This window comes from Malurus melanocephalus, unplaced genomic scaffold (genome assembly GCF_030028575.1).
Source record: "Malurus melanocephalus ecotype Western Australia unplaced genomic scaffold, MMel_1.1 scaffold_297, whole genome shotgun sequence".
NCBI lineage: Eukaryota > Metazoa > Chordata > Aves > Passeriformes > Maluridae > Malurus > Malurus melanocephalus.
Genome location: NW_026623529.1, coordinates 51,939 through 60,342, shown reverse-complemented (window position 1 = coordinate 60,342; position 8,404 = coordinate 51,939). Strand labels below are relative to the sequence as shown.

Genomic DNA, 8,404 nt, shown 5'->3' with positions numbered 1-8,404 from the left:
AATCTTTTATTTCAGGAAGATGGAGAACAAAATCAGAGCTCTGATATTTGACTTTTCCGGCCAGCGAAAGCCACGAGTTGGGCACTCACGTCTCCCGGGCGCTAGCGGGCCGCGGGGATGCTGAAGCGCCGGGCCTGGGCAGCAGCCGGTACCGAGTGGTGGAGCCGGGCAGGGGGTGCGGAGCGGGGCAGGGGGTGCGGAGCGGAGCAGGGGGTGCTGAGCGGAGCAGGGGGTGCGGAGCGGGGCTACAGCCGCCCCCTCCCGGCGGAGCCCCGGCCCGGAGCGTCCCGGCTGGGCTGGACCGGCCTCTCCCGGCGTCTCATTCGCTTCGGGGGCGAACACACGTTCGCCGCASCGTGCCCGCCGCAGGGCTGCTCAGCGGCGGCGGCTCTTCGGGAATAGAAATAGCTATTCGAAAGGCGAGCGGGTAGCCCCARATCCCTCATTTAGGAGCTGCAGGAGGAGGGACGCCAGCCTCACCCCCGCGCGGGGGAAGCGGAGCGGCAGCGGGCGGAGGAAGGAGCGGGTGTCGCCCCCCGCCCGCAGGTGCTGCCGAGCGCGGGACCCCTCGGCGGCGGCCGGCTCGGGGCTGCACATCGCGGCSCGGCCAGCAGGAGGAAGGAAGAGGAAGTGAGAGCGGCGGGTGCCTGTGCGAGCCCCGGGATGGGATAGCGCCGGGGGCAGCCCAGCGCAGCGCACCGCACAGAGGCGGCGGCAGCGCGGAGCGGAGCGGAGCGCGGTTCCCGCGGCGGGGGCGGCGAGCGGCCCCGCTCTGCGCTGGGGCGRGGGTGCTGCCCACGCCGGGAGGTAGGAGAACCTCGGGTCCGGCGAGGGGACGCGTCAGCGGGACTGGCCGAGCGGTGCGGGGAGCGCGGGAGGCACGGAGGGCAGCGGGGGAGGAGGAACGGGACGGGGCAGGCGGGCGGCCGGCGAGCCCCGCACCTGCCCGGGCGAGCGCCGCAGCCGGTCCCCGCGGCGAGMGGTGCGGGGCGGGGGACGGCCGCTGTCGCTGCGAGAAAGAGGAAGCGCAGAGCTGTGCTTGTCAGTGCGGCGSGGCCTCGGACGGCGCTGCCGGCGGGGGGGCGGCCCGGAGCGGCCCGACCCGCCTCGCACAGCGGCTCCTCCCGCCGCCCTGCCCTCTCCGCCGGCCCCCGRCCGCCGCTGCCACAGCCGTCCGCTTCTCCCCGCCGCCACTTCACCGGCGCCTCCTCCTCCTCCGCCACCGCCTCCTCCCGCTCCGTCCCCGCCTCAGCCCCCTCCCGTGCCCCGGGCAACCCTGCTCGCCCCCGGCTGCTCCTGGTGGCCGGAGGCCGCTGGCGAGGGGCGGCGGACGGGAGCCGCGCACCTCCGGGAGCCGGGGGGTGAGTGGTGGCGGGGCCTCGCCCGACCCGGCGGGACCAACGCGTCGCTGCGCGGTGTTGGGGGGCCGAGGGGGGCGCGGGGGGCGGTGTGTGGGGCAGCGGCCGCGGCCGGACCCGCGTGAGTTAATGCGCTGGGTCAGGCCCGGGCGGGCAGCAAGTGTCCGCCTCGCCGCGGGCGCCGCTCGGGAGGAGAACCCTCAACTTTGAAGCAAGTGCATCCCCGCAKGCAGCCAGCTCCGAGCTCGGCGCTGGTACCCAGCCGCCGCCTCCGAGGGCATGCCTCCCCCTCGACCCGGCATCCCAGAGCTTCCTGGGGGCTGGTGGCGGTGGTGCTGCTTTTCCTAAGTTTATGCTCACACAAGTGATCAAACCGCTGATGAATTTCAGATGAAATGATTGTTCTGAAATGTGGGTGGCGATTATGCAAAGCCACAGTATGCATGCAGCCTTGTAAAGCAAGTGGGTAGTAGGTCTAAAAAGTTACATTTGTGAAGTTTTTTGGCTCAAAGCCTTTGCAAAGTTTATTTTGAATATCTTTTCCTTGCAGRACTAATACAACTGTTCAGCTCTCCCCCGGGAATGGTGTAAAGTAAATATAGGAGTTCCTGAAAAATAACAGTGAGTACATTTCAAATCAGCAACGTTTTGTTGTTAACTTTATAAGAATATCCCTTAACCTGCCAARGCTCTAAATGTGTAACAAACACATTGAGAGTGCCAATGATAATAACAGCGCAGGAAATGTACCGTGTGTTAATTGCTTTAGTATAAACATGGTTGTCTGTGAGCTCTGCTTCATGATACTGCAGTTATGGTGCAATTCCAGCAAGGGATGTTTTAAAGTATATTCATAAGCAAATGGGCTTCCTTTTGCTTTTATTCCTCAGCTGCCTTRTTGCCCTTGGTTAAAATATTTGTCTTTTGGGAGGAGGGGGAAATTGAGTAAGAACTGTGCTAAATCCTGTATCTCTGACTGGAGATGTTGTTTCCTCTTCTTTCCCCTTGTCTGTTTCTCCTCCTTTCCCCCAAATGCATGCACACATGCTTGCCATCTCATCTTCAGTTATGTAATCTCACAGACATTTATGGATCATTCATTGTTCACATTAGTCCCATTCTTTCCATGTCATCCCTGCTTGATTGAGTGGCTCAGGCAGAATATTACTGAGGAAAGAAAATACATTGAAATTTACATAAAGTTCTTCCAGTTTGAGCTGCAAGTTTGCTTTCTTTGAAGGTTTCCCTGATTCCCACTTTTTTTTTTTCTTTCTTTTTTTAGCTGTATAAGTAGGTGGTAGGGATCTAATCTGATGACCGGTAACTAGATAAGGAGGAGGAACGGCAGCGGTGACAGCTTGCTGGTAAAAGTCCCTCTTGTGTACTGTTAGCAAAATATCCATTAACACACGTCATAAAGCTGTTAGAAGTACTGCAGCAGCTTTAAAAAACTCACCAGTCAGAGAAAGGAAAGATTAATACGGTTAAAACAGGAACATAATGTGCAATGGRTGTTAGTAAAAGATACTGTCAGTGCAGTCTGTGGATCTGAGCATGTGAATTGACTCGTCTAGAGGCAAACCTGAATCACAGTTTGTTTATACTCGAGAGGTCGCACAGGGGTAGTTGACTTTATTTTCTCTCTCCTTGTAATCTCTTTGAAACTCACTGTGCACTGCAGTACCCCTGCCTTCGCTTGCAACTTCGCTATGCGTATCATTTTCTAAGGATTTATTGTAATGAATGATGTGCTCATGGTGGGGGAAGAAAACAGGTTTCTATACTTACATTTTGATATTTTTGCTTATATTTGTTATATGACAGGAAAAAAATTACAGGTGCATAATRTAGACAAATTTTGATGAGGGAGAGGAAAAGCTCTTACCTGCTTACTGTGTAGCAGTCTTGGTCATTCTTCAAAAGAATCTGCAGTTCCGCAGTCGTCATTATGTAACCTGACCATGGGTGGTGTTAAAAGCAAGTACTTCTGTATCCTTGCTGTTTGGGTGCAACATATGTATACATTGTGCTACAAAGTTATTTTTTAGTGCCCTTTCATTCTGGAACTCATCAAACAAAGCTTATTATGCCTCCTCAAGGTGTAACTGTTGCTGAAACCCCGCTGTGCGCATTGAACTTCCTGACAGMAATGCTGTTAAGTASCGAATTGCACATCAAGAGTAACGCSSTGCTCCACCCTTCCTTCCGCTCTTTGTTTTTTTCTACCTAGTAGAAGTCTCTTTGATTTTTTAGGTTTGGGCTCACAGACAGGGGTTCTCAGTGTCCAGCCTACAAAGTGGTGYTGGGACATGATCTCATGTTTTCCGTGTTGATACACAGGGAGCAGAGCTCCCATGTTCACACATAAGACTTGTTGCTTTCTTGTTTTGATGCTGTAGATGGTTTCAGTGTGCGATGGAGTGAGTGGCTAATGTCTATAGATTTAACTGTAGCTAGCAAAAGGTTTCCTCTGATCTCTGCCAGTGCACCTGCACACCAACATGCAATGTCCTCCTGTTCCACTGGCAGGCATTTAAAAAAAAAAAATTATTGCCAGCCACAATGTTTCCAATTCTGTGATTCTCAGATAAGGATTTGCTTGGGACTTAAATGAGGCCATCAAGTACAGTTTTCCTCTCTGGATGAGATTTTGCTATCACTTGATAGTCAGTTTCCTTGAAATAAACAAGCCCTTTAAAATTTACGAGCTCTCTTTGTCGTGCTGTGAATGTGCAGCACATCCTTTTATTAAAAAATACCTCTCTGTATTTGTAGAAGGTTATGGGATTTTGGGAACTCTAGGAGCAAGTAAAAGTACTGTTGTTTCTTCTACTCTATTTCTCTGCACTGTTATACCTGGGTCTAATAGACTTTCTCACCTGCTGTGTCCTGCACTGTCCAGAAAGTACAAGTTGAGTGAGAATGAGTTGGTCAAATTTGACTCCCCATTCAGTCATCATTCTATGACTTCAAAAAAAAAGATGTCCAAAAAAAAAAAAAAAAAAAAAAAAAAAACCCAAAAGGTTTTACAGTTATGTTGTATTTGTTGTTGCTTTAACATTTGAATCTACACATGGCTTTGTAGCAGCTATCAGACCACTGTTCAGCAAGGTATCTGCTGTATCTTTAGAAGATTTCCCTGCTTTGAGTGAGGTTTCTTTAAAAGAAAGTTTCTTGTGTTCGTGGCAAGAGGAATGTGCCAAGTACACATTGTTAAAATTGTGTCARTTTAACAGGGGAACTGTTTAAAGGATTTAGAATAATTTTTCTTCTACTTGAGTCAGTCACCTTTTCCTTTTTTTTTCTCTCTCTCTCTCTCTCTCTTCAAATATAACACTGGAAAAAGAGAGAAAGAGAAACTAAGAGCATTTGGCAGAAGTCAGTATGTTGGAAGGCATTTGATAGTACTGATCTAAGAGTGATAATATGTATGTGACACTTCAAATAAAATAAACTGCATACATATGGTTTTAGAGAGACTAATGGAAGAATAGTYACAAAATTGCAGAGCTGTTTTTTGCTCAGCATTTTTGCATCAAACTTTTTGCAAAATTTGGTTTTGTGGTGTGATGTTTCATTACTGCAAGTGTGAGACACAAAAGAGAGATTGAAGATAATGTCACAACCTTCCTGTGAGCTTCCTCTGTTTTCTGATCACTGCTAACGTTGAAGAGGMATATTAATGAGAAGTCTATGCTCCAGGGGATAGCTAGCATACTTYCTCTCCATTTCCAATCTGACAAAGGTAAACTTCTGTGTTCTGGGCAGATACCAAGTGGCTGGTGCCACGTATGTGGTGCCCATCAATGGTAAGGTACTGATTTCTCAATCTGCTGAGCAGATTGGGTTATAAAACACATGCCTGCATTCAAGAGCAAGGTGAAGAGGGATTCACATGGTGCTTGTTTGCAAACCCTTGGAAACGCATTGATTTGTTTTTCCTAATGGCAGGTTTCCAGTGTGAGTATTTGATCTGTCTGCAGTAGGCTTGGTTTCAATGGCTGCTAGGAGAGGAAAGTTAATTGTGAGAAGTTAGTGGACATGGCATTTTTGTGTTCAGCAGTGAACCACACTACAATAAAGACTTGAAGGTACTGCTGGTACCCTAYAGAATCCCCTATAGAAAAGTGATTTAGTTTATGTACAAATGAACTCATTTTGGTGCATTTTTAGGGAGTTGCCCTAGGGAGTTCTTTAGAAAGCTGGATATACTACCTGGAGATGTTATGCAAATACGATAACAGACCTATTCTTACCACCTTTGAGGACATAACTCTCCTTATTACTGTTTCTGCTGTGTTCCATTTCCAGTGAAATAGCACTGCAAAACTCCACAGGAGCTAGAACTAGCACAAGGGAGGGAGTGGGAGCTACCAGTCAGTGCTTAGGGAAAAGACTTCTCCTCTCAGATGGAATTAAGTTGATTTAAAGTGTTTCTGAAACATCATCTTCAAAAAAAGAGGCTGGGGGTGAGAAGGTGGGAAATAAAAAAAACCCCAAAAACTTATTCCCAAACAAGTCTATCACAAAACAATAACTATGTCCTAGCTGTGTCTATTTTCTCTTTTGCTTCTGCTTTCCTTCTGACTTTTATTTTTCAGAGTTAAACTCTTCTTGTAACTTCTTCTTCCATGTTTGCCACTTCTACTTTGWTACCTAATTCTTTGGTCTTTTGATGTATTTATCTATCCCAGCTTTCATGATTTCAAGGTCTTTGCCCGGTCCTTAAACTCTTTACCCTTGGAACCCTTAGGTTATTATTCCCATAAATAATTCTATTTAAGACTTCCAAGAAAAGTTGTGGCCTGAAGTGTGTCTCATCTCCTATGTTCTTAGAATATCTTACTCWAAGTGTTTATGTACAGTCCTAGTTTATGGTGCAGCATATGAAGTGTAAAATTGTCTCTGAAATATTGTGCCATCAGGGCCTGTTTAATTTTTTTAAAGTCAGCTATACGGATGCACATGTAATAACATGGCTCTTTTTCTTGTTGATTTTGCTTCAGCTGAAGGGGAGGATGGGTCACTGCTTTTAAGAGAAATTCAGATTCTGGAGATGTGATGGCATTAAATTCCCATTCTTTAATACAGCAGAGGAAGCTTGCTTGAAGATTATCCTATTTGCCAGAGCTTTTTGCAACCCAGAGTGTGCATGAACCTGGACAAAATGCTCCTTTAGAACCTTAGTTTCCCCAATAAAAATGTATAAATTTGACAACCCATATAAAATACTTCCAACATTTTGAAGTTACAGAAGAGGAGGTATATGCAGRGTTTGACAACAGGTTCAAATAATGCTGTCAGCACTTCCACCTTCCTCCTTCAGCTGAGATTTTTGTGTTTTCTGAGAGTAGATGACTGGTGCTAATCAGAGGTGGCTTACTTGTAGCTCGTTGTTAGCCTCATAAAAAATGGGAAAAGTCAGGTCTCCTGATGTAGCATGTTGTAAACTTCCATAGAATTCAGCACGTAGTTGTCCTTTCCTTCAATTGGGCACATGCTGTAATTTAAAAGTGTACTTTGATTATATATACTTGTGTTTGCCAGCTTGAAACCCACCTCTGTTTCTTCTGATGGTGACTTGATCTTTTATATGCATCTCCTGAGGCATAAATGTTGGGGAAATAGAATGATTTTTAAATTTTTATTTTTTAAATGTTGGCTAAATAGGAGAATGATTTTTAAATTTTTATTTTTTAAATGTTGGCTAAATAGGAGAATGATTTTTAAATTTTTATTTTTAAAATGTTGGGGAAATATGAGAATGATTTTTAAATTTTTATTTTTTTAAATGTAGTTAAACCAATTTTCCTATGTTTTGGAGCAATGGAAAGAGTTTAGGAAAACCAATTTTCAATAAACTCCTACAAAATGTGGTTGTTTTAACACTTTCTTCCATTGATACAGACCTGGTTTAGCCGACTATTCATATATTCTCAGTACATGCATGCATTCTGCTGGTTGAATTTGTAGCTCAAGTGCAACTATCACTYGCCTGTTTTTCATTCTCTTCAGCCAACATACATTTCTCATATAGTCCAGCAGAAGTTTGAGGGACACGTGGATTTTGGCAGAGCTACCTCATGTGAGTAGTTGAGGCTTTCTGTCTGGCTAGACTGGCAATTTTCAGTGCTCTTCATTGAATCTTGTTGATGTGGCCGTGGCAGGGGTGACTCTTTAAATTGCTGYTTCATATTCTCAGACAGGTGGTAATCCATTGAGGCTGGATGATGAGGAATTTATGACTACTCATATAATGCCCTCTGGCCAGACAATAAATTTGATTTGCACATTTTTTTCTCCAATAATAAGAAGAGAAAAATGCCTATGACACAGGTTGGTATAATACAGTTTTTACTCTTGGAGCCAATGAATGTGTTTGTTATATAGCAGTGCAGTCTTTTCCATTGCTTGGCTTTCTGGTRCAATTGCCACATTAGTTTTCATGGCAACAGTTGTGGCTTCAGCTGGAAATTGAAACCTGATAAATGTTGGCTCGGCACATGGATTTTTGAGCAAATTCTTTCAGTAACACTGAGCCAAACCAACTGGAAAAAGAAAAATCCTAAACCTAAGTCCTTGCATTCTGGAAAAGATATCTGGTATACCCTTTGGTTGCTAGGCTGTTAAAATGTTGGAGTATTGGTGTCTGCCTTTTTTTCTTTTTTTTTTTTTTCTCAGTTTTTTTTTTTTTTTTTTTTTTTTTTCCTCCTCCCTTCAAGCACCAGCAGGCTCATCTGTTGAAACTCTACCCCCTGTGGTTCAAGTACATTCCTCCTATCAACCTTTTCACCCCACCTCCCACTGTCCCTCTTCACACATGCGCTGCAATCTCTTTGCTCTCCAAACTTGCAAAATTCAGGCCTRGATGTGGGGTCTAATTCTGAGCTCTACTTTATGTAGGTCTCAAATMTCTTCTATAGATATGCATAGCTTCTCTTGTTGTGCTTAATCTTCTTTTCCTGGAAAAAAAAAAAAGACAGAAAATTGAAACAAATCAGAACTTCCACTAGATACCAAAAGATGCAACATTTGGTGTGGTGGCT

The 8,404-nt window shown here is 45.8% G+C and overlaps 1 long non-coding RNA gene across 2 annotated transcripts in view; it reads left to right on the top strand.

The window, feature by feature from the left end:
• Positions 1-731: 731 nt before the first annotated feature.
• The window catches only part of LOC130579866 (uncharacterized), a 49,851-nt gene continuing 42,178 nt past the window's right edge, over positions 732-8,404 (top strand). The window contains exons 1-2 of one of the 2 annotated variants that reach the window (XR_008966059.1): positions 732-807; positions 1,909-1,979. This is a non-coding gene — a long non-coding RNA (uncharacterized LOC130579866). Of the gene's footprint in view, positions 808-1,164; positions 1,362-1,908; positions 1,980-8,404 lie in introns of those variants that run through there. The other variant, XR_008966058.1, reaches the window with a different exon arrangement.